This window comes from Boleophthalmus pectinirostris, unplaced genomic scaffold (assembly GCF_026225935.1).
Source record: "Boleophthalmus pectinirostris isolate CB_2022bp ecotype Guang Dong unplaced genomic scaffold, ASM2622593v1 HiC_scaffold_13, whole genome shotgun sequence".
NCBI lineage: Eukaryota > Metazoa > Chordata > Actinopteri > Gobiiformes > Gobiidae > Boleophthalmus > Boleophthalmus pectinirostris.
This window is the reverse complement of record NW_026571036.1, coordinates 31018478-31044761: the sequence shown is the minus strand read 5'-3', so window position 1 is coordinate 31044761 and position 26284 is coordinate 31018478. Positions and strand designations below refer to the sequence as shown.

The following is a 26284-nucleotide window of genomic DNA, read 5'->3' as shown; positions in this document are numbered from 1 at the left end:
TTACACATAGATTAGAAAACCTCTGGCCCTTTAAAACTACAAACAAAACACTACAAACAAAATGCTCGTAGCTTTTTCATGTTAGAGCAAATATATGTTTTTTCCTCTGCTCCCCTGACTCCAATTTACTCTATGCACATCATCTGAATGCATGGCTGCCTCTGATGTCTAAGGCGAGATAAATTGTTTGAGAAAAGCACGGACCCGAATGTATTATAGATTATCCTGTTTAAATCCAGTTTGGGCAATTGAAAACCTCCCTGGATACTGTATAATGATCAATGTTGGGGAGTAACAGATTACATGTACCGGAGTTACATAATCAGAGTACAAATTATGAGTAACTGTATTCAGTTACAGTTACTGTTTCAGTGGGTGGTAATTGGATTACAGTTACTTTGTTGAAATAAATGGATTACACGGTGGTATTTTCCTGTTTTCACATTCTGGGCTAAACCAGGACTAAAACCAGAACTAAAACCAGAACTAAACCAGGACTAAACCAGGACTAAACTAGAACTAAATTAAGACTAAAACCAGGACTAAACTAGAACTAAATTAAGACTAAAACCAGGACTAAACCAGGACTAAACTCGGACTAAAACCAGGTCTAAACTAGGACTAAACTAATACAATATGACACTAATTGTGATTTCATATAAAAATAATTTCTCTATCAATAATATTTTTAATGTGGTCAAGTATTAGTAATTTTCAGGATGTGGTTGTTACATTCATGTAGTTTTAAAAAACATGACAATATATATATTTTAAATTTATTTATTAAATGACAAATGGTAATATACAAAACAAGTGAAAAAGCATGACAATATCAAGTAATCCAAAGTATTCAGATTACGTTACTCACTTTAAGTAATTTAATGGATTACGTTACAAACTACATTTTGGGATATGTAATCTGTAATCTGTAGGGGATTACATTTTAAAAGTCACCTTCCCAACACTGATAATGATACTGCATAATATTAAGCGATGTAGAGGGTCGAGTAACTAAAAGTTGAACTAAAGTAAGAGTACTTCAGAATAATTTTACTCAAGGAGAAGTTCAGAGTCGTCCAAGAAATTACTCCAGTTAGATTTTTAAAAAAGGCATTTGGGCAAACTACTTCTCAATTAAGACTGTCTAGACATAACATCTGATTTATAATTTGAAGCTAATAAAATTGGAAGGACAAAACAATAAATAATGCATGAAATTGGGCATTGTCAAAGTACAAACACAAAAAGAAAAAAATAAATCTTATCTGAAGTGCAAGAAACTGGCAACCCAAATGAGGACTCGTGTGAGGCTCGTTCAGTTCTGTGGTCGGGTAATTGTCTTGAGAAATTATAACGTTATGACAACTTGGCCGCCGACGTTTTTTGTAATGAAGGATAAATCAGCAGCGCAATTGTTATCAGTAAAAGCGATATTTGATTTGAACATGTCTACTTCATGTCTGGAGACGTCGGATAATGCCATGTTTTTGGAATTTTAAAAGATACTCAAGTACATTTAACTAGTTATGAATTGTACAGTCTTCTAAATCTGAATCTGAATGCCCAGGAGTTAGCCTGCTTTGAATGCCCGGAGTTTTCTAATTCTAATATGAATGCCTGGAGTTTTTTTTAGCCTTATTTGAATACCGGGGGTTATTTGATTCTGATTTGAATGTCTAGAGTTATTCTACCCTGATTTGAATGCCTGGAGTTAGGTTAGCCTGATTTGAATGCCCAATGTTATTGTTGTCTGATTTGAATGCCCGGAGTTATTTGTCTTGATTTGACTGTTCAGGGTCAAGTGTTCTTTGATCCTGATTCAATGTCCAGAGTTATCTTAGCCCGATTTGAATGTCTAGAGTTATCTTAGCCTTAGTTATTTTAGCTTGATTTGAATATCCGGAGTTATCTTTGATTGAATATCCAGAGTTATTTTAGCCTGATTTCAATGCCCAGGGTTATCTTAGCCCTGAGTTATCTTAGCCTGATTTGAATGCCTAGAGTTATCTTAGCCTGATTTGTATATCCAAAGTTATCTTAGCCTGAGTTGAATGTCCAGTGTTAAAGTTATAGGCTGATTTGAATGCCCAGAGTTAAAGTTATAGCTTGATATGAATGCGTAAAGTGTGATTCAGCACATTAGCTGTACATTATTTAAACATTGTCTGTGTCTGATGAAGGTAAGGCCGGGGCACCCAAGTCCATTACTCTTCCAAGGACGTGCTCCTTTGGGTGGGGCGCGTCATTAAATCAAGTCAATCTCATTTCCACAGTATCTCCTGCATCTATTTGCATCATCTGAACTTTTCATAAGAGTAAAAGTTATGAATGCATATATTTAAATATGTTTAAAGCAGACATCGTGTGCTTTAGTTTTAGAAATTGATATTAAACTTGCTGTAAATAGATAATTATTTTACATTTTGTTGATTGCAAATTGCTGTATTGATTTAAAACTGCTTAATAAAAGAAACAGGTTCATTTACTTTCTGTTCAGCACTGCAGAGCTGCCTCTTCATGTAGTAACATTTCACCACGGCAAACAATAGGCTTTCATTAGTGTGTTTTTATTGCTGAAAAGTTGATATATGCCATTTTTGAACCCTACATTTATGACTCCAAAGTGTGATTCTTATTTTTGAATCATTGCAGACAAGTTCAGCTCAAAGGGTGAAGATAGAGTAGGGCAGGCGTCTCCAACCTGTAACTCGGGAGCTACCAGAATGCATGGTGAGAAATCCCAGAAATCAGAAATCCCATGGTGAGCTTCCAAGTAGCTCACCATGGGATTTCTGAATTATACATAATGCGCTGAATAACTCAAATTTGATTGATTAAATACCTATTTTCTTTGTAAATGTATCATTTTGATGCCTAATTTTGTGCACTGATAACTGACTAATGGCTTGTTTTTTATAGCAGGGGTACGTGGTAAGCTTTACAAAACACAAATGCCAGAGAGCTGCTCATTTTAGTGGCGACAACAAATTGAGTAAATATAAGAGCCACAACTTTACATAGGAACAGTTAGAGGCCTATAAAACATAAACCATCATCCGTTTATTAGTGTACAAAGTAAAGTTAGGCATGAAAATTATACATGTGCAATTTTATTAGTCTTCCTATTCATCAATTTTTTGTTATTCTAGAACTCAAAACTTATAATTAAAAAATAGTTTGGAGAGCTACTTGGAAGGATGTGGAGAGCTACTGGTGGCTCCTGAGTTACAAGTTGGAGACTCCTGTTTTATAGACATCTAACTGTACCTCATTTTCAGTTCACCATGACTTTTATTTACAGAATTTCTGGCGACCGCTAAAACTAGTAGCTCTCTGGCATTTTTCTTTTACATTTTGTAGCTCATAGGAGGAAAAAGGTTGGAGACCCTGGGGTAGGGTGAGCAGATTTTCAAAATTCTAAACTGGGACACACCTGGGTTAGGATGGTTGGTTTAAATAAAATTTTGAAAAGAGCATGTAAGATTGTGTGTTCTTGTGTCAGTCATATATATATTTTTTTTCTTTATGGTCATTTACAAACATGGACTTCTTTATTTTAGCAAAACGGATGACAATTTATGCTCCTCTTTACTATTGGTGGGGATCAGATTAATCAAAAATTGTGATTGTCCTGTTTTAGTCCTGGTTTAGATCAAATTGGTCAAAAATAGGGACACCTGGAATATTTCTTATATAAAACTGGGACAAATCACTGGTTTTGTATAAATCTGATGGGACAGGGGACACACTGGGACTGTCCCGGGTGAACAGGGACGCCTGGTCACCCTGAGATGGGGGTAGGTGAAAATGGATCTTTTCTGAGAACTCAAGCCTCTGATGCAGGGCGATACAGATTTACTCAAACACACGTGAGTCGAAGTACAACTCTAAGTATGCGACGCTGTTATATCTTCCTCAGTGTTACACTTGATGACTTATTCAGTCACTATTCAGTCCCACTTAAAGTTTGGTCTTGTTATTTTGAGTTCTTCTAGTTTAGAGCATGCCCTTTAAACCGTGCAGTGTATTATCAATGCAGCTCATTTATTGTATCTATAGAAATGGACAGACCTAATGCACTAGCCGGGGCGTTCCAAATAGGAAGTGAGTGTGGGCGCACTTCCAGCTCCATCGACTCTGGCTCCAATGCACTTTATATTGAAAAACTGTCGGCCCTCTCTCTGTAACTGCTGCTGTCTGGCTCACTATTGAAATGTACAGATTAACCCGTTCTACTTGATCCTGGTGTTTTTTATTTCAAGATATGTTAAATCAAGATATGAACATTAGGGGTGTGCAAAAATATAGAAATATTGATATATCATATCTTTTAATGTGATGACACAGTATTGATATTGTGGGCTGCTGTATCAATATATCTGTTTTTTGGTATATTTTACTAAATTATTGTTACAGCGCTACAGTTTTGTTCATTGTTCAGAGGAAGGAAACTCGTTTATGCAACACATTTGACATTTTCACTGTTTTGATGATTAAAATGGGTGTGTTGTATATTAACTTTGCAAATGAAGTGGTTTAACAAAGACTTTTAGTGTCACAGACTGATGATTTAGCCTTTATCAAATCAATTTGAAATATATTGTATTGTATACTGTATCGAGGTATGTATCGTGGTCTATGTATCAAAGTATGTATCATATCACCAACTTCACAATGATACCCAGCCCTTATAAACATTAATAATGGACAAAACAGCCACCTTCTTTCCCCGATGTCACTCCCACTTAGTCAGGCTGGTGCCACCTTGTGCCTCCGCTTAATTTCATTTCTCTCCTGCCACTAGGTCAGGAATCAGAATACACTAGACAGTTTGCAAGAACCCCGGAAGTGCAAGTCTGGGCATCAGCCAATCAGCGAAGAGCCATAAACTCTGTGTTGGCAACGATTCCCGAGATCGAGGATTTAAATCCTGAACAAAGAGAATGTTTGGTCAATTTTATCAAAGGGAAAGACGTTATTGTCCTTCTTCCTACGCGATTTGGGAAAAGCTTAATATACCAGTTAACCCCGTTAGCGGTGCATTACATATGTCATGAGCAAACAGCAGCGATTGGTTATATAAAAAAGTACCCGTCTACTGTCGAGCGAACGAATCCTAATGCTGCGAGGTCAGACGGTTTCCATGAAGTGAAACTGGCTGATGAATCAGGCTAACTCCCACTTGCGTTATCAATAGATTTGATTGACAGCATTGCTAAGCGCCACCCCCTGCAACAGCCTCACTCCTGATTGGCTCTTTGGTTGCTATGATACTCGCGGTTGAAATTCCAAATATGGAATCAGCTCCAAATCCGCCCCTTTAACCGCCAGCATCATTGAGTTTCATTTGACTGGAGATGAACATTTTGATGCAGCTATTTGTAAAATAAAAACAAACAAAAAAACTTTATGATATGACTTTTGCATTTTAATTTGCATAATGGATGTGAAATATAAAGAAACCACCACAATAGAATATTTTACTTGACACTAAAACGTGGATCTTATTTGACTTTATTCCATTCCGCTCCTCGCCCAATCACCATTCAAAACACTTAGCGACAGCAAAATGGTTGAAATGTCTTGCCCGGGGATACAACGAGAGGACACAATGCTGGTAGCGGGAATCTAACTACCGACCTTGATCTTCTGGAGCAAATGACAGCAGCCTCTTTTCATAATGCTATTTCTCAGTCTAATCTTCATTCCTCTGGTCAAACTCAGGCCACATAAAGCTTAAATTTATAATCTGGACTCAAAAACAACCCAATTAAAAGATAGAGAAACACATTAGAAGCGGAGACAACACTGATCTTGATCCGTGGATTACACAGTTACTTATTTAGTAAAAGCTGTTAGTCCCAGACAGAATGTGATGAGGTCCTTTGAGGGGATACTGTGCACTTTTAGTCTGGTTTAAGCAGAAAACATCCATTAGCAAATCATTAAGGGACACAGATTAGAAATGTCAAATTTAGCAAGATTTTATTGCACAATGATTAAAGCAGGCCTATTATGCAGAATCGACTTTTCTGAGCTTCTAACCATGTTGTAGCTGTTTTGCCTTCACCGTTAACTCACCCGAAGTTGTATTTGGAGTGATTAGTGCATGTTTAAGCCAGCTTTAATTGCCTATTTTCAAGGTACACGCCCACTGTTCTGTACTTCATTCTCTAATTTTATTTTCTTAATTGGTGATACACATAGGATTCGACAGTGTTCCATAGTCATTTCGGTTCAAATTAGGAAAAAAAAAAAATCTGTTACTCGCTAAAGTCATGTGCAGCTATCCACTGGAGGTGCCGACAACTTCATGGCTCTTTGTTATGATGACGTTTACGGCGACGTCATCTCCCGTTGGACACTGTGTTTTTTTAACGCCAAAATCAGTGGAACTGTTTTTTTTTTTTTTATTACCATATTTTTCAGAGTATAAGGCGCACTTAAAATCCTTTCATTTTCTCAAAAATCAACAGTGCGCCTTATAATCTGGTGCGCCTTATGTATTAATTCTGGTTGTGCTTACTGACCTCGAACCAATTTTATGCAGCACACGGTGCGCAAAAATCTGTTAAAATGTTTTAGTACGACATAGGTAAGCTACGAAGTCAGGAGCCTTGTGGAGTAAGTCCGACAGAAGCTGACCACAAGGAGCGAGCTGTTTTTTCAGCGCTTGTAATTTATGCAAATTAGCCATGTGACTTTAAGTTTTGTTTCTGTAAAACGTAAGCAAATGTGCATAAAGCTGCATTAAACACATTATTACTCAATGTATATTTGCGTCGTCCTCGTAGGAAATAAAAAAAACAAACTTAAATGATCCACCCACATTCACATTCATAATACACATTCACCAAGACAGGGAGGTGACGCCGGGCGAATTACACCACGATCTGCCAATGGATCATGGATGTCTGGGCTAAGGGATCAGACTCAAGTGTCGTTCATTTGTTTCGTTTAATGTGCCTTATAATCTGGTGCACCTTATGTATGAAAATAGACGAGAGAATTCAACATTTATAGTCAGAAAAATACGGTCGTTTTAGATCAATATTGTGATTTAAAATGTCCAAATTCAAATCTTATTGAAATCTGAGAGAATGCCAGGCTAAGATATTGAAAGTGTATGTTGTATTTATAATTATAAGGACAGAAGGTTCATTTGTTTAACAGAAAGTTGGTTTTGACGTTCTGTATATGCTTTTTTACTGTCTTTAAATATAAAAAGCAGCACTAGTTCATTTTAAATGGTTTGCGGCGGTCTACATTACTCCTTACTTGAGTTATGCACTAGCACTTTCTGGACAATAAAATGCCTTATTATGACTTATTTTGACACCAAGAGCTGCTTATACAATATATCTGTACCGGGGCAAGATGGATTTTGTTGAAATGCATTGATAAAATCTTGGTCCAGGCCCTTTAAGATGAACATTCTGAAGCTGTTTCCTCTCACATAGTTTTTGCGGTGCAGTCGACTCACACTCGTCTCTCTGCTCGTTATTGGATCCTCTCGTCAGTGGGAGGAGGTGAGAGCCTGACTGCTCCTCTACGGACGTTTATCACAGCCTCGTGCACGCTCACAAACACAGACACACACATACAGACACGCACGCATACACACTCACACACACATAAACACACACAGCTCTGTTTCTCTTGCAGCAGCATAATTGGAAAAGCAGAGTGTCATGAGGGAGATGGAGGTGAGACAGAGGGTCTAAGTGGGCTGCAGGCAAAAGGAAGGGCTCCTGAAGCTGCTCTCTCCATACAAACACATCACCAGAGCTTTCACTACGGAGAATAAGAAGTCATCCTGTATTCAGAATCACAATGTTAAGGTTACACAAAATTGACTCTTGTAGTTTTAAGCCATGTTGTTGCCTCATTAAAAACAGACCTGGAGTTGTGTTTTGTTTCATTCGCACATGTTTGACACACAAACTGAATATTTAGGTGGAGTTCTTCTCTCGAACAGAAAACACTCTGTTACACCTCGTGGAATGTCATGGGGTCATACAGGAAGTGCTCCACTGTCTTTTTAAACGCCATACACCTTCACTAAAATTATTTGGATGATTTCAGACCTGGAATTGAATTGCTGATTACTACTAAATAGGGATGTAACGATAGACCGTAGACCACTAGGTGACAGAACTCAACGCCCCACAGAGCAAAACACAGCCAACCCAGCTAACCCACTCCACAGGCTCGGGGTCCTCTTAGGGGCGGTCACAAAAGTTTGGCATATATATATATATATATATATATATATATATATATATATATATATATATATATATATATATATATATATATATATATATATAGTCATCAAACATACAAGAAATGACAGAAAAGGAGCAGAAAAGCAGAAAAGAGTAATCTTATGTTCTCTGCCCCTTTTCCTGACAAAACAGCAATACCGATAGTTACTTTAAACCATTTCAAATCAGTACACTTCAGTTCAGGCTCAAATATTAATCACTTGCAAACAGAAATCTTCACTATTATGCACAACACACTTTGCATTCAATTGTTTGTATTTTTTAAATGTCATCATTGTACTTGATTCTTTTATATCGTTGTCAAGACTATTGCATAAATGAACTCCTTTCACAGTAATGCTTCGCTCCATAACCTTGGTTCTGAATCTGGGTTTTTTAAACATGTAGGTTCCTTTTAAATTGTACTGGCTTGTTCTCATCTCAAACAGTCTTTATACATGATTTTTAGGATGATCAAGTCAACAATATCATGCATTTTCAACACTTTAAGTTGTACAAATATTGGGTTGGATGGCTCTCTACAATGACTGTTGGTGATAATTCACAAAGCCCTTTTTTGTAAGATCACCGCGATATCAGCAGCGGTGAAACACCATCGTTACGGTTCCAAATGTCAGGAGAGGCCTGCAGGTGCGCCTGCGTAGACCCTCAGGTAACTGCAAGTGAAACGACTGCCGCAGAACTCCACTCCCCACTGGGCAAAACACAGCCGACACCCGATCATGCTTTGTGTGATTTGTGGGGTGGTCCTAGATTCCAAGTCCTACTCCAAGATTAGTTCTGGTTTAGTCCTGGTTTAGTCCTGGTTTAGACCTGCTTTAGTCCTGGTTCAAACCTGGTTTAGTCCTGGTTCAGACCTGGTTCAGTTCTGGTTTAGTCCTGGTTCAGTCCTGGTTTATTCCTGGTTTAGGTCTGGTTTAGTATATACATATACAGCGCAAAAGTCCAGCATCTTCGATAGTTATTTTGGTGAGAGTAACTTAAAAATTATCCAATAGTAGTGTAATTCCTTACATTTAATGCAGTAATATTGTAATGTAACAAATTACTTTGAAATGACTGTAACAAATAATAAATAACGCATTACAGTTTTGAAGTAACTTGCCCAACAGTGATTATAACATATCTTAAAATTTACAAGAGTCAAATTTTGCACAGTATGGAACCTTTAATGGTGGTAAACTGTAACCATAGCTGCCCTGGTGCTCAAAACACATACCACATTCATACAGAGCCAAGTTGAGCGAAGTGTCTTACCCAAGGACACAGCGACAATTGAACCACCAGCCTCCCTATGATTAAACCCGCACTACCACCTGAACCACTGTCTCACTTCTGTCCATATATTAAGCCTAATGTCGTAATGGGGGACACAGGACTCTTTAGTGTACATTACAGTCTCACGCTCCACTAAGCAGGCCCTCATCCTCTCATCCATTTGGAGGCCTGCTGGCTGCTGTGTGCTGTCGGCCCATTGACTCCTCTGCAGTGCCACCTTCATTAGCACTAATTGTACTTAACCAGAGCGGATGACTATGACCCAGTGCGGAAATTAGTTAGCATTAGCCTGAAGAGGGACAGGCAGCTGCTCCATCCAAACAAAAGAAAGATGTTTGATTCATGTTTACTGAGCTGTACTGGAGGATGGGTCAAATGCAGATGGTCATTTTTCTTATAGGGATCATAAAGGACATTACATTTAAAGGGGAATGGCAGTTTGAGTTATTAATGTTATTAACCTGAAGAGGAACAGGCAGCTGCTCCATACAAACACAGCAAGAAAAATGTTTGATTTATGTTTACAGAGCTGTACTGTATTAAAAATAATGACTTTAATATAATATATAAAGATGCAATTTGTAACTTGCCTGGAATGTACCAATATTAAACTTGTCTTGACTTTCCTTTAAAGGGACAGTCCAGAATTTTGGACATAGGACCAACGAGAAGGAGAAACTCTGATGTTGCAACTGTAAATTACATATAGAGGCAATAAAATTATAAATATAAGATTTACAATATAGATGCAGCGATCCTGCTTTTTGAGTTTCTATACTGAATACGATACTATAGCTTTAAAGGGACAGTTTGAAATTTTGGACAAAGGGCCTCATTTCCTAGTGAGTCAGAGTGTTGGAGACGTGTGGAGACACTTTTTAAAATATTCCATCCAGTCCTTGTATTTGCAGAGGTCACTGGTGCTAGACTAGTGCATGTCAATGGCCATAATCCTGACACTAAAAACAGTCTTACCCACTCCACAAAACACCTGAAGCAAAACAATTATAACTCCAGACTGTCCATGTAAATGTCTGTGTTCATAGAATAATGTTTGAAATAAAACCTTGCATTGCCTGAATCGTCGCATTTTGAGGCACTATTTTCTAAGCCGCAGCAGAATTTTACTTTGCCAGTAAGATAGGTGTTAGGTCAGGAGTGTCAAACTCAAATTCACAGAGAGCCAAAATTAAAAGCTAGGCCTAAGCTAAATATTTATTGAAAATTTTCAATATCTGCATATTTTCTCTTCTTTCGAGATATACAATGTTAAACCTTTTCTTATTAAAATAAATAATTAATAATAGTTTTGCTTAAACATTGAATCCAGAACAAGCAGAATATAAAATAATATCAAAATTTTAAATAAATAATGTCTCTATAGTCTATCTGTAGCCAGCAGGTCAGCTGCATATTTGATATGATCTCGCAGGCCAAATATAATTATATTGCAGGCCAAGTTTAGCCCCTGGGCCTGAGTTTGATGTGTCTGTGCTAGGTGATATCAGTCCGCCGCTGCCGAGCTTTCTATCAGGAAGTACAACTCACTGCTGCTGCTCAGACATAAATCCTTCAAATGCAAGGATAGTTTTATTTCAAACATTATTCTATCAACATAGACATTCACACCAACAGTCTGGTGTAATAATAGTTTTGCTTCAGGTGTTTTGTGGAGTGGGTAAGACTGTTTTTAGTGGCAGGATAACTATGGCCATTGACATGCACTAGCCTAGCACCAGCGACCTCTGCAAATACAAGGTCTGGATGGAATATTTCAAAAAGTGTCTCCACACGTCTCCAACACTCTGGATCACTAGGAAATGAGGTCCTATGTCCAAAATTCCGGACTCTCCCTTTAAAGATGTGCTTTCTTACACTAAGCAAGCTTGCCTTGTCCTCAGATCTGACCTGTAAGTTGGTGTAGTGGAATCACTTGCTTGTCTCCATGTAGATAAATAATATGCATCTCCACGGAGACAAGAAACTGGGAGACCCTCTTCCAGAAATGTTACATAAGCCGCCTTTAAACCATATTATTTATTTAAGTTAAACAACACACGGTCTGTCTTAATACTTGTTTTGGTTTGGTCCTGGTTTGAGGCTAGTTTAGTCCTGATGTAGACCTGCTTTGGCCCTGGTCTAGTCCTGGTCTATAGTCCTGGGCTAATTTAGTTTAGATGTAGTCCTCGTCTAATCCTGGGGTAGTCCTGGGTTAGTCTTGTTCTAATCCTAATCTAAGAGTGAGCTAGTCCTGGTCTATTTCTAGTCTAATCCTGGTCTGGTCCAAGTTTAGTCCTATTTTTGATGTTGTGTGTAAGTAAACAGCCATATCTGCCCGTATCTTTTTTCTTTCTAATTACACTCACACACGAAACTGGACGGCCACATTCACATTAAACACGCACAATAAGCCTCACACATAAATCATTACCCACATTTTCCTGCTGACCATGAACAGAACAAATGATTCATCAGCACTTCATGTACACAGACCCGCTCCTCTGTATCAGCTGTTTGAATACACTTACTGTATGCACCCAACCACCCAGGCCCCCACCCATATGAAGACACGCTCGTAACAGTGAATGCATTAGTGTAGTTATTTATGAGGACAGAATACTGACCACCCTGCCAACATCGTGTTTTTAAATGTGCAACCAAAATATATTTTCATTGTCATAAATTGTAATTGGCCATTGGATCTCATTAGAAGATATCTGAAGTTAAGCAGGGCTGGGTCTGGTTCGTACTTGGATGGGAGACCACTGGGAATATCACAGGTGCCACAGTGGAGCACCAGTTGTGTCCTTAGGCAAGACATGTCACCTACTTTGCCTATGTATGAATGTTTTGTGTGTAGGTTTCCAGGGCTGAAAAAAGTGCAAAAAAATATGAATAATTAGGAACAAAATGTGTATGTTTTTAATTATGTCTAAACTAGGGATGGGCATTCGATGAAATTTTCTTAATCGATCATCGGAAGAATTAACGATCGATTATGGATTCATCATTAACGTTTTTATATTAAAATGATCATCATTATTATTACTATCTGCACTACTAATCTGCATAAATCAATTCAACTTTACGACATATAAACCGTAACGACTCTAGAGCCACATCAGCTGTTTGACATTATAATGTGTTTAATTCAGTTTGCGCAACTCTCACAGAAACAAAACTTAAAACCGCATCGCTAATTTACATAAACTAAGCGAAGATAAAACTACAGCTCTTGTGCGATGATGTGGTTCAACTTCTGTCGGATTAAAAGACATGACTCAGGTGAATACAGGTTAGTGTGACTATATTTGTGTTTGACAAGGAGGGAGGGAGGTGGGGACTTGTCATCATTGAGCGACTCTCACCTGGTAAAACTTTTTCCCACTGGACACCGAAACATATGTGCTGCTTTATACACTGTGCACATGGACTCACACTTGTCCCGAACGCAACAGAAAGCGTGGAATTTCTTGTACAAATCATCGTTAAATACACATTTGTGCTTCAGGTACGTTGCAGACTGACCCACTGTTTGTGTCTCGCTCCTTCTGATACAGAGACACATGTACACACCTGTTTGGTCACACTACACACAGCAACCTGCATTCGGTTTGTCAATTAAAATTAACGTAATCGATGAAATTCTTAATGATCAATTATCGATTAATCGACTAATCATGCCCATCCCCAGTCTAAACTGTATAATTGTAGATGTTGTGGACCCATTATGTTTCTGTCTTATGGCAAAAGGTCACATTTTTTTATATAGCACATTTCCACCTTCAAGGCCCTCAAAGCGCTTTACAACAAGGAACCTCTCACTCATTCGCACACACTTTCACACATACAAGGGCGAGGAAGTGTCTTGCCCAAGGACACAACAACGGCCTTCATCTGTTGGAGCTGGAAACACACCATTCAACCTGTGGGTAGGTGGATCTGACCACCAACTGAGCTACTGTCGCCCACTGAGCTCCTTGCCACATTTACATGTAGAGCTTTACTTCCAAATAGAAATAATTTAATTCTGAATAAAAACTAATTCCGTGTAAAGACCATGTAAACACTTAATTCCTAATAAAAAATGATTATTCAGAATTAAACTTAATTCTGAAGTAAGTGGGTGGTTTATTTCAATTTTAAAGCCATATAAATTTATTCCTCGATCATGTAAACGTTTATTCTACTTAAAAATAATTCCAGTTATTAAGTGGGTTGGGTCGCCCTTCTGACGCGATCCAGACGATCCAGGTCCACCAGTCCTGGCTTTGGACTTTCATTCACTGTCCTTTGGATTTGTGAGCAGGGATGCAGGAGTGGGCTGAGGTAGAGCAGCCGTTGACTCAGTTTGTCTTCTTCCTCTCTTCTCCAACACGTTTCCCTTCTCCTCCTCAGCCGACAGATGTAAAGCGTGATGACAGAATTCTCCAGCTGCTGCACAATTATCATCAGAACAACTGCGAAAAAAGTTTGGATCATGTTTGTGTCCATGGCGTAAACAGAGATGATAAAAAGCCAGTAGCAGCTGAAGTGTGTGTTTTCTTCCAGCAGATGTAAATACATACAATCAGAACCCTTCCCCAACCCCAAGACGTTGAGTGGAATAAAATAAAGGTGATTTAATGTGTTTTCCATGTAAAACTCAATTTGGAATCATTATTTCCACGTAAACTCGAAGGAGAATATTTTAATTCAGAACTATTTCATTCAGAACAATTCATTCAGAATTAAAAAACACCATGTAATCGTGGCCATAGTGTTCTGCTCCAGTCAAATGAAGCTCACTGAGGCTTGAAGTTATAGAGGTAAATGTAGAGCCAAGTTTCGTATTAGATATAGGAATTTATTTACGGACAAAATAGCGCAATAAAACATCAGGATCATGTAGCTTGGGTTAATACGAACATTTTAAGACCAAAATGAGGAGCCTGACAGCAGCAGTCACAGAGAGAGAGAGAGAGAGAGAGAGGTGAGTTGAAGCTAACCTTTTAAACCTTTTACAGCTTTATTACATCTAATCTAGTACACAAACCCACTCCACCCTGTATCAGCTGTTTCAATAATGTGCACACCCACCCACACACCCCCGCACACACCCCTGCCCCCATATTGTTAAAGGCCCATAACAGTAATCACATTAGTGTAGTTTTGAGCACAAATGAACACTTGACTGTTTAACGAAGCGTCTTGTGCTGTGTCTGCTTTGACATACTGCCCTTAATGGACATCGTAAAATACTGTTATGATCATAATTAGTAATTGATAAGGCCCTTTTTCTCTTTTATTGGGCATCTGTGCAGCTCCCACCTAATTACCAAACACAGCCCTGCCTCCTTAACTGCGCTATAGCCTGTCAGAGAAGTGGTGTTTGTGCAGATGGAACAATTAGCAAATATTATGGTGTTTATTTAAAGGTCCAACGTTGCACAAAATTGACTCTTCTGAGCTTTAAGCCATGTTAGAATGTTGTTGTCTCATTAAAAACATACCTGGAGTTGTGTTTTGTTTAAGTAACCGTTTATTAATTAGTCTGTCTACATCTCCAAAGCTCAAAATGCTCTGTTACACCTTGTGATGTCATGAAGAAGTAGTTTCCAAATGAACAGCTACTTTTTACCTTTAGTTCATTAGAGATTGGGAATTCCAGGACTGAAATTATCCAAATGATTCTAGTGAAGATGTACTGAGTTTAAAAACACAGTGGAGCACTTCCTGTATTACCACATGACATCACAAGGTGGGACAGAGTGTTTTCTGCTTAAGAGAAGAACTAAATATGCAGGGTTTGTGTGTTAAATGTGTGAATGAAATAAAGCACAACTCAAGGTTTGTTTGATGAGGAAAAAACATTATAACAAAGCAAAATACAGGCCTTTTAAAGCTGCACTATGTAACATTTCTGGTCGGGTTTGTGCTTTGTTGGTCAATTTGCATCTTTCTGGTCAAAACTGTATAAAAATGAGTATCTCCTTGCTAGGGATAGGCATTTGATTAACATTTTTTTAATCATTCGTCAGGAGAATTAATGAAATTATTTTCGATTACCCATTAACGTTTTTATATTAAAATGATCATTATTATTACTATCACTAATCTGCATAAATAAACTCAACTTTACAACATATAAACCATAACCACTTTAGAGCCACATCAGCCCTGATGCGGTCAGCTTCTGTCGGACTAAAGAACATGACTCAGTGGAATATGAATGTTCTCTGTGACAGAGGGATGGTGATGATGATGATGATGATGATGATGGTGGTGATGTTTTCAGAGAACATACTTGTGCAGGTCATACTAGTGCAGATTGTACTTGTGCAGGTTTATCACAGCTCTTTATTTAACATTCATTTCACTCACTTTATTTATGTTGGTCACTTTATTTTGGCTACTGTTGTGATGAAAAGACTGAAAAGTGTTTGTCTTTCAGAGGCATGTGCACTCAACTTTATGTTGCAGTAATCGAATACTGCGTGTACATATACTATGACTTAACTGGGATACTCAATAAACCCAGGACACTGATGTGCAATGCACTCATAAGCAGTACAGTGATCTTCAAGCAGGTGTGCCATAGTGGAAACATGGGACTGTGAAGATGCATCTCCAGTGTTTACGCTGCCAGACTCAAGGGGACGAGTCCTTGCGCTACGCTACGCGCAATAACCTACATTCGGTTTGTTTGTTGATTAAAAATGAACATGATCACACACTGCCCTGATGACTTGGTGTTTGAAGTGTGGATACCTGTTAGACCAATCATAGCGTTCCATATACCTCCAGACCCTGCCCCTCATTGGAGATGTTTATGATTTCCATGCTAGTCTCTACTATTTTACTGCTAAAAAATAAAAGACATATGGCCTGTTCATTACTAATGTGTGTGGCTTCACTTCTCCAAGCATCCGACCTGTAACTAGTCACCTTGGAGATATATGACTTTATGTCTTACTGTGGAATTACTTTCAATAACTTTTCTATGGAGAAAGCCGGCGGGTTTACCCCTTTACTAGAAAAGTTCCATGTAGTACTTTTAATGACGTCTCATTAGTTCCCATTTCACAGTTTGAGTTTGCCCGTGTATTATTGCCATCTGCAGCGCACACATAAAGATCTGCTCTCCGGGGCTGTAGTTTTGTGGGCGTGTCTCAGCGATGGAGGTCATATTGTTGCCACGGCGATGAGAGACAGACACAGACGCAGGGACAGTAAATTATAGAGCGCTCCATGTTTCCATCAGAGCAGCGTGTAGTATATCACCCATACGTCTTATTAGCCTCTTCACCTCAATAAATGAATCTATCACCACAACCACAGTCTGGGCTCACACCGGATACACAGTCTGTTATCTGAGCTGTCAGGGCTGGTACCAAGGAGACTGAGGTGGAAGTGTGGACTTTTTTACATATATATATATATATATATATATATATATATATATATATATATATATATATATATATATATATATATATATATATATAGTAAAGGTGCACTGTGCAACTTTTCTGGTGAAGGGTCTGTCAAATGCTTTTCTTCATGGAGATGGTATTGTTTTGTGGAATGTTTCACAGTATGGCATTAAATTAAACTTTTCTATCATAATGGAGACCAAACCAGACCCAAGTTACAGGTCAGATCAGTGGAGAGGCAACCCTTCTTCTAGGTAGTTATGAGCAATAGAACCATTTGGAACTGAATAAATGTAAGGTAGAGCTGTTTAATTTTATCCTGTGCAACATTCCAGGCAGAGCAATCACATATCCATAGAAACAAGGCGACAGACACCAGATAAGTTACACAGTGCAGCTTTAAAGAGCCCATATTACGCTATTTTCTGATCTATGTTATAGCAATGTAGCCAGGCTGGTGCCACCCAGTGCCTCCGCTCAATTTAATTTCTCTCCAGTGACTAGGTCAGGAATCGAAATACACTAGACCAATGATTCTTAACCTTTGTGCCAGAACCACTTCAAACTCATTGCGCCTGTTTGGGTCACTTTTGTGGTACAGCACAACAGTAAACAAAGCGATTGAGATGGATGTAGACGAAGACAGACATTCTGTGTTGGCAATGATTCCCGAGATCGAGGATTTAAAGCTGGAGCAAAGAGAATATTTGGTGAATTTTATCAAGGGGAAAGACGTTATTGCCCTTCTTCCTATGGGATTTGGCGCATTACATATGTCACGACCAAACAGCAGCGATTGGTTAAATAAAAACGTACACATCTACTGTCAAGCGAACGAATCCTAATGCTGCGAGGTCAGACGGTTTCCATGAAGTGAAACCGGCTGATGAATCAGGCTAATAGGGATGTAACAATAACCGAAATATCGTGATATCGTATTGTCAAAATCTCACAATAACACCGTGGACCATCACAGTATATTGAATTACAAGTCTTTTTTTGCTGAAATTAATAGTTATGTGTTTTTATTATGTCTTTCTTTCTTATTCTGTAAAGCACTTTGAATGAATTTGTGTATGAATTGTGCTGTACAAATAAACTTGTCTTATCTTGCCATGGGGCAGCAAAAACAGAGGGAACTACATAGACCATGATCCTCTGGTGTTTTCAGTGCAAACTACTGAAGAAACAGCTGTTATTAAGCACTTTTAAATCTTAACTCTTCATATTATAACAGTAGCAAAGGCTTTTCCAAGGCTTTTAAAAAGGAAAAGTACTACAGTATATTCACAGTTTTGTAAGTCTCCACAAAATATCCCAATAAATATCGAACCGTGAAATGGATATGGTGAAAATATCGTTGCATCATTTCATTTATTTATTTATTTCGGTCACAGGTATATTTTGACATTAATTCATAAACAGTCATATTTAACATGACTGTTTATGACATGTGTGATGATACAAAACACAACTCCAGGTCTGTTTTTAATGAGGTAACAACATTGTACCATGGCTAAAAACTCACAGGAGTCAATTTGACGTAATATCGGACTTTTAATCGAAGAACTAACTAAATATGAGATTATATTAGGAAACCAATGGAGATTTTATGATGCAAACTAATTAGATGTTAATGCAGTTCTGAGCCTTGGAAGCTTGTTTGTTTACTCTGTACTGTTTTGGCTATGGCATCACTGTCTACTTACAACAGAGATGGTGGATTTCTGACGTTTGATCACAATCTTTATTTATTTGAGCTCAGACTGTCTCAAACCGCCGCAGCGTTGAATGTGAGCGCTTCTGATGGGGAGAACCAAACAGCTTTTCATTTATTTGAGACTATATTCCGGAGCTCCTCCAGTGCTTTGTTGTGCTGTCTCTAAGTGCCACTTATTTGTTTTAGGGGTTTCTTTTAAGCTCTTAAGGGGGATTTAAAGGTGATGTTTGAGGCTGGGAGGGTTGCCAGGTAATAATTTTATAAAAATCCAGGTCCCATCCACGTTTTCAGAAATTCTTGACAAATGAAATACTGAAAATGCATTTATCCACTGATCTGAAGTTTAGGGGTTCAAATCCTGCTCTTGACATAAATATCACTGTTAGACCCAATGACTCACAGGTTGGCAGTGTGATTCCAGCTCCCACAGATGCTGTTGTTGTGTCCTTGGACAAGACACTTAACCCACTTCGCCCCCAGTGTCTGTATACACTGGTGTGTGAGTGTGTGTGACTGTGTGAGTGGTTCCTTGATGTAAAGTGCTTTGAGTGCCTTGAAGATCAATAAGTGCTTTATAAAAATGTGACCATTTACACTGATGTACTAAGACAATTTACTGGTCGTAATAGGAGGGTTTCAGTCACGTGATCACGATGATGCGCAAATTTCAGTTGGAGGGCAGGAAGTGAAGACAAACACGACAAACACGGCTCTGGAGAACACAGATATGGAGAAGAGTTCTTATTGTCAGGATTTAGAGCCAGTAGCGAGGCAAAAGTACGAGCAGTTAATCGACAAATATATATTGGGCGTGACCCTGATCTTATTGAAAATGAGAGAATTTTCAACCGAAGTAAAAGATTTGCCAACAATCGAGGCAGAGGAGATCACGAACTATACTCTTCAGACATCGTTCTACACCAGACAACAGATGAAGGTGTACAAAAGTTTGGAGGCTTATAACTTTTTTTGTCAGTGGATGGGTCCTCAACCTTGGTGCAAAACGCCTAAATGATGATTATCGTGAGTGTTTCTCTTATTTTATGTGTATAGATGTTATGGAAAAGCTGCAGTGTATCGGCAGTAACCTCTATCTGAACTATTTAATGTCAACAAACGTCTTTAGCCGTTAGTCGTTAATGATTCGTTTATGTTTAGGTAAACCACAAAAAACAATTTAGCTTTGTAACAAACTTTTGATCGAAGTGGTCACTGCAGACACGAGCATTAGCGAATTCTGCTCCTCCCGACCACAAACAGGTTTGTAATCCACTTTTTACGGCGTTGTTCTGTCGGCTTTTCCCATTTCTGACCTTTGTGGACGACTATATTCGGTACTCAAAAAAAATCGCTTTTCCTTCTCTCGGTTAGAACAATTGGCACAGCCAACAGTAAACTACACAACACATCGGCATTTTCCTCCAGTCAGTTCACTTCCTGCCCTCCATCTGATTTTGCGCTGACAAACGTAGCCCTGTGACGTCACGTGAAACCCAGCTATTGGTCCAGAAAATCTCATAATATTAGAACTTTTATTACCCAAAGTTGCTCTGTTGTTACTTGAAAGATACACGTTTAGATCAGTTTTGTCTTACTTCATTTTTGTTTAAAGGAAATAAATGTTCAGTCACTTTCAGTCACCGTTCTGGTATCGTTTGATGTCAGGTATGCGTGAATAGAGCCTGTCCACCAGTCAGAACTGTGATTCTGATAGTGGAGCTTGTATCTGTCCATACCTGATATCAAACGACACCAGAACAGTGACTGAAAGTGACTGAACATTTATTTCCTTTAAACAAAAATGAAGTAAGACAAAACTGATCTAAACGTGTATCTTTCAAGTAACAACAGAGCAACTTTGGGTAATAAAAGTTCCAATATTATGAGATTTTCTGGACCATTTACACTGATGTACTAAAACAATTTACTGGTCGTAATTGGTCCAGAAAATCTCATAATATTGGAACTTTTATTACCCAAAGTTGCTCTGTTGTTACACATTTAGATCAGTTTTGTCTTACTTCATTTTTGTTTAAAGCAAATAAATGCTCAGTCACTTTCAGTCACTGTTCTGGTATCAGCTGATATCAGGTATCGACAGATGCTTAAAGCTACAGTATCAGAATCACAGATCTGACTGGTGCACAGGCTCTATTCACGTTTACGTCACAAACCAGGAAGACGTTTGGAAAGATGCGATTACAACTTCTGGTGTAGTTACTAGGGATGTAACGATATCCAAATCTGTCGGTACAATATTATCATGATATGCAGCTCACGGTACCATATTTATTGCAATATTTTGAAGAGGCTAATAGAATTGTATAAAGGACACTCTTTTGCTTTTATTTATTATTTCCGTCTGTATCCCAAAAGTTCAAGTAAAAAACATATTTCTTCTTGTTGTCTGCCTGAATCATGGGATATGTAGCTCTCTATGTTTATTAGGTGTTACTACTATAAAATCATGCATTTAAGCAAAGGAACTTGTAATTCAATATATTTTTACAGCCCACGATATTAATATGAGAGTTTTGACAATAAGGTATCACAATATTTCAGTTATTGTTCCATCCCTAGTAGTTCCCAACACTGGGCTCGCCGAACGACTGTGATAAAACCCAGTGTAAATGAGATCTTTGGTAAAATGAAGACTGCTCTTTGGAATTATCTTGAATTTGACGGCCTCATCTCTTCTAATCGCATGTACCCAGTGCGCTCGGAGTTGTGTGTCAGTGGGGAAACAATGAAAACTGAGGTATGGTTGTAGTTGTTGATTAACCGAACATAACGGAACGCTACAATGGCATTTAGGTGAAGAAAACTGGGACATTTTCTCATTTTTCCTAGATTTTATCAGACTTTCTACCGTGAACAGAGCTTGCAGGAAGTTATAATCGTATCTTTCCAAATGTCTTCCTGGTTGGTGATGTAAACGTGAATAGAGCCGATTGAAATGGGTTAATCTCAGGTGAGGGAAATGTGAGTTTGTGATGATGGGTGACAAATCATTTCACATCTGATTGATTGATTGATTATTTATTTCGGTCACAGGTATATTTTGACATTAATTCACAGTCATATTTAACATACACAGACCGAAAAGGTGCAGGCTGAAGCTTAAGCTTATTCTGCCTTTACCCTTTATTCCTTTGTCAGAGCTTCATCTTGACACCAGTTCATCTTCATAAATACAGCAGGAGGAAACAAACTAATCAGAAACAGAACAACAAAGTTCTACAGCACAAACTAAGTCTCATATTTCATGCATCTGTCCAGAGTTAAACATTTAAACTTTATAAAGTGAAAAAGCGTGGTGCACAATTTGAGGTTTTCTGTACAGTTGTTCCAGAGCTCCGCCCCTTTAACAGATTTACAACATTTCATAATGTTTGTTCTAATTTTCTTTTTGATAAACATGGTCGTGCCTCTGAGCTCATATCGGCTCTTTCGGATTTTGAACATGTTCTGTAAAGATTTTGACAGGAGATTATTGTTTAATTTGAACATGATTTTCAGAGTATAAAGGTCGACTAAATTATAAAAGAGTTTGAAGGTTTATAAATAACACATTGGTTGATTCGTTATAAGCTGATAATGTGATGCTCTCATTGCCTTTCTTTTGCAGGTAAAGACTGGATTTATATTAGTCTTATATGTATTGCCCCAAATCTCAATACAGTAGGTTATGTAGGGCATTACCAGCGAGTTGTACATAATAAAAAGACTGTTTTTATCTAGAATATATCTATATTTGTATATAATTGCGATCACTTTGGATAATTTATTTCTAATTTTATTTATGTGTGATTTATCTTCAAAGATTCTTTCTAGTGGTGTATTATTGAGCATAATTTGTACATGATTTTGTACTTTTCATTTTGCAAATATCATAAATTTAGTTTTTTCTCAGTTTAGCGACAATTTATTAATATCAAACCAGACTTTAATTTTATGCAGCTTTGGTCTTCACCTGAGACTGAGACACATCTGACACTGAAAGAAACATGAGACAAGACATGCCTCAAGACTGGGTCCATGAGATTTTGACAAGATTTATAATATTTAAGTATCGCAACCTCAATGTTGGCTTCATTTACTTGAGCAGTCATTATAGTTCTGCTTTTTGGAACTACAACTTCCCAAATTGCATAACTCACCAGCAGTGTTGGGGAGTAACAGATTACATGTACCAGAGTTACATAATCAGAGTACAAATGATGAGTAACTGTATTCAGTTACAGTTACTGTTTAAGTGAGTGGTAACTAGATTTCAGTTACTTGGTTGAAATAAATGGATTACACGGCGGTATTTTCCTGTTTTCACATTTTGGGCTATTTTTTTAATTTTTTTTGGTAATTCCACACATTGCCGGAAACTAAACCAGGTCTAAACTAGATCTAAACCAGGTCTAAAACCAGGTCTAAAACCAGGTCCAAACTAGGTCTAAAACCAGGTCCAAACCAGGTCTAAAACCAGGTCTAAACCAGGTCCAAACCAGGTCTAAAACCAGGTCCAAACCAGGTCTAAAACCAGTTCTTAACTAGGTCTAAACCAGCACTAAACTATGTCTCAAACATGATTTAACAGGACTAAATCCTGCTGCGTGGACGTGTCTCCTCTTCTTCTATCAATAATATTTTTAATTTGGTTAATTAAAGTCTGGGCTTTTTATTTTCTTTTAGCAAACAAAACATCTCATGTAAAGATTTCCTCGTCTTTGCTTCTCTACAGCAAATCAAGTAATCCAAAGTATTCAGATTACGTTACTCAATTTAAGTAACTTAATGGATTCCGTTACAAACTACATTTTGGGGGATGTAATCTGTAATCTGTAGGGGAATACATTTTAAAAGTCACCTTCCCAACACTGCTCACCATCTCCTAACTCTTTTTTTGTCCAAGCCAGAGGTAAATTCAGGGGGAAACAATCTCACAAGATCATTTTTCTTGAGATTCTGTCCCATCCCTAATAGTCTGTGTAGGATCTATAGCGATTCTGCTTGGATGAGCTGTGAAACGTCTCAGAAGTTGACAGAATTGGATTTTTCTTTGCTGTCCATCTATATAAAAAATACACAGAGAAATCATCCTGAGCTCACCGGGCAAACCTGAAATAGCTACAGCCTTTGCAGTTTGCTCAAATTTCATGATCCATAATTCAAACAGCGATTTTTGACAGATCCGTCTCTTCTTCTTAACTCTTTCTTCTCCGCGGCATAGGGGTTTGTTAGTTGTTCGGTTTAGTGCAGTTATCAGGTGAAGTCACGCTCGGTTGGACGTGTAGCTTCCGTCGTGCTCTGGAGCTGTTAGCGTTTGTAATTGCGGGTTTAGATGTTCACAGCGCCAAATCTGAACGCGTTCAACTAACTGCTCCAGCGCGCTAACCTCGGCTTCAGAGCCCCAGAACGCAGCCAACCAGAACCAGGAGGGAAAGCTCTCTCCGTGATAGGAAGAGCAGGGAGGAGAGGGGAGGAAAGAGAGAAAGGGGGGAGAGAGGGAGAGAAGACTGAAAAAGGGGTGAAGAGATAAGTGAAGGGAAGTGATGAGGAGAGAAAGGAGGAGGAAAGAGATAAAGGTAAAGATAAAGGTTAGGATGATGAGGTTAGTTTATTTACCATTTTAGTAAAACGTTGGATGAACATATGCAAAACTCTCAAAGTTCGTTTAAAAAAGTTATGTTTGCTCATTACTCGTTACTTCCTTTTAAAAAAGTCATCCCTTACTTTACGTAGTTACCCTTTATGGAAACAAACTTTTTATGTTACTCGTTAATTTTTGGTGGTTAACTCCATCTAAGGCTAAATACAGCACGAGATCGAAAGTGGACAGGTACCGTACAAGTAAGGGAACGTTGAAAAGAACTTTGAAGAGAGAGTTCAAGAGGACGTGAAACCGTTAAGAGGTAAACGATTGGAGTCCACGCAGTCCGCCCAGGGGATTCAGATCAGCGGGAAAGGATTTAGAATTTATTTATTTGGAGGATAAGCCCCTTGAGATGTCTTGCCGCCTCATTTTCGAGGGGTCCTCACAACAACAAAACACAGATACAACAAAAGACAGACACAGTAGGGCAGACAGTATTATACATAAATTCAAACAACAAAATCAACACACACTCACACACACACACTCACACTTGACTGTTTGACATATTATAAAACAAGGGATGACCGCTTGATGCTGGAGGATCCCCTCGAGGGCCTCTCCATGTCTCCCTGAGTGTCACTGGCCCTCGGTTCCTCTGAAGCACTGCTCCGTGACCGGCTGAAGGCATGTTTTACAGCTCCTCCCGCCAGGACCTCACCGCTTCCCGGGGCCGTGGGGGCCTGCTGCTAAAATATTATAAAATGAACTAAAAGCAAAGAATAAGATCCAGGATGTGTGGGGGATTAGATTGTATTGATTTCATGTGTAATATTTGGGCTGAACTTAAGTGTGAAAAATCAAATTTCCAAAACTTTAATTTTATTAACTTTTCTAACCACTTTTCACTGTCTGGTTTTGGAATGTGTAACTTAGAAAATTAATGAACTGGACAAAACAGGATCCAGACCAGAATCAGATCAGACCCTAGACTAGACTCTGCACAATCGACAGTTTGTATATTTGATATTACATGGAAGCATGTGCTTTACAACAAACATTTAGGTTAGTCACCAAAAACAGCAGAGCGCCGCAACATCAGTCCCACTGCTCAGTAGACACTCCATGCCACTGGACAGACCCTCTCCGCCAAAAGTGGCAGCTCCGCAGAGCAACATGCGCACGTGCGACGACGCTCTCAGCAGGTGTGAATACAGGCCACAGAAGCCCGAGTACAGCACGGCCCTAAAGTCCCAGCGTAGTGCTGTGTGTCCTGTGTGTTATATACGTATATTATTTGTACCAATACCCGATCAGCATATAACGTCCGAGTCCAGATCGAGTCCTCAGTCACGTGATCGGCACCGATTTCCGATCACGTGATCGGATCGGGACAACCCTAGATGTAACCCACTGCTCCTGACTGTTTGACCCAAGCAGCACTGAAGGATGGGTCAAATGCAGAGGACACATTTTACTATGGGAACAACAACCTAAACCTTAAGAAAGAAGGATGGAGAGAGGGAAAACAAAATGGGGAATGGAGAGAAGAGTGTGAGGGGGAGAAAAAAGACAGATAGACAGACTGACAGAAGAATAGATAGGTGAGTCTTTTTTTTTTTCCTTTAGTTTGTTTGGGCTTTCTTTACTTTCTTTGTTTACATTGTGTGCGTACATAGAAGCGTAGATTAAAAGGGTTAAAGAGAGCGAGAGAGAGAAAGGAAAGATAGAAAGAGATAGGGAGACGTGTTTGAAATCACAAACCTAAACCTGTGATATTGATAATCCTGGCTGGTGCGGTGTAGCTTAGAGCTTTAGAAAAAAACATTAGTTGGACAAATAGACAAACTGTGCAGTCGGGATGAACAGAGAGAGCGGGAGAGAGAGAGGAAAGAGGTGGTTCATTATCACTTCAAACAATCGCTCCTGCATTTAATGTACTGCACAGACACACAGAGAGAGAGAGAAGAAAGAGAAAACACCTGGATGTGGCATT

General features: G+C 38.6%; 1 protein-coding gene across 1 annotated transcript in view; it reads left to right on the top strand.

Moving 5' to 3' along the window:
- The window catches only part of LOC110168285 (MAM domain-containing glycosylphosphatidylinositol anchor protein 2), a 488675-nt gene that overhangs the window by 81421 nt on the left and 380970 nt on the right, over window positions 1–26284 (top strand).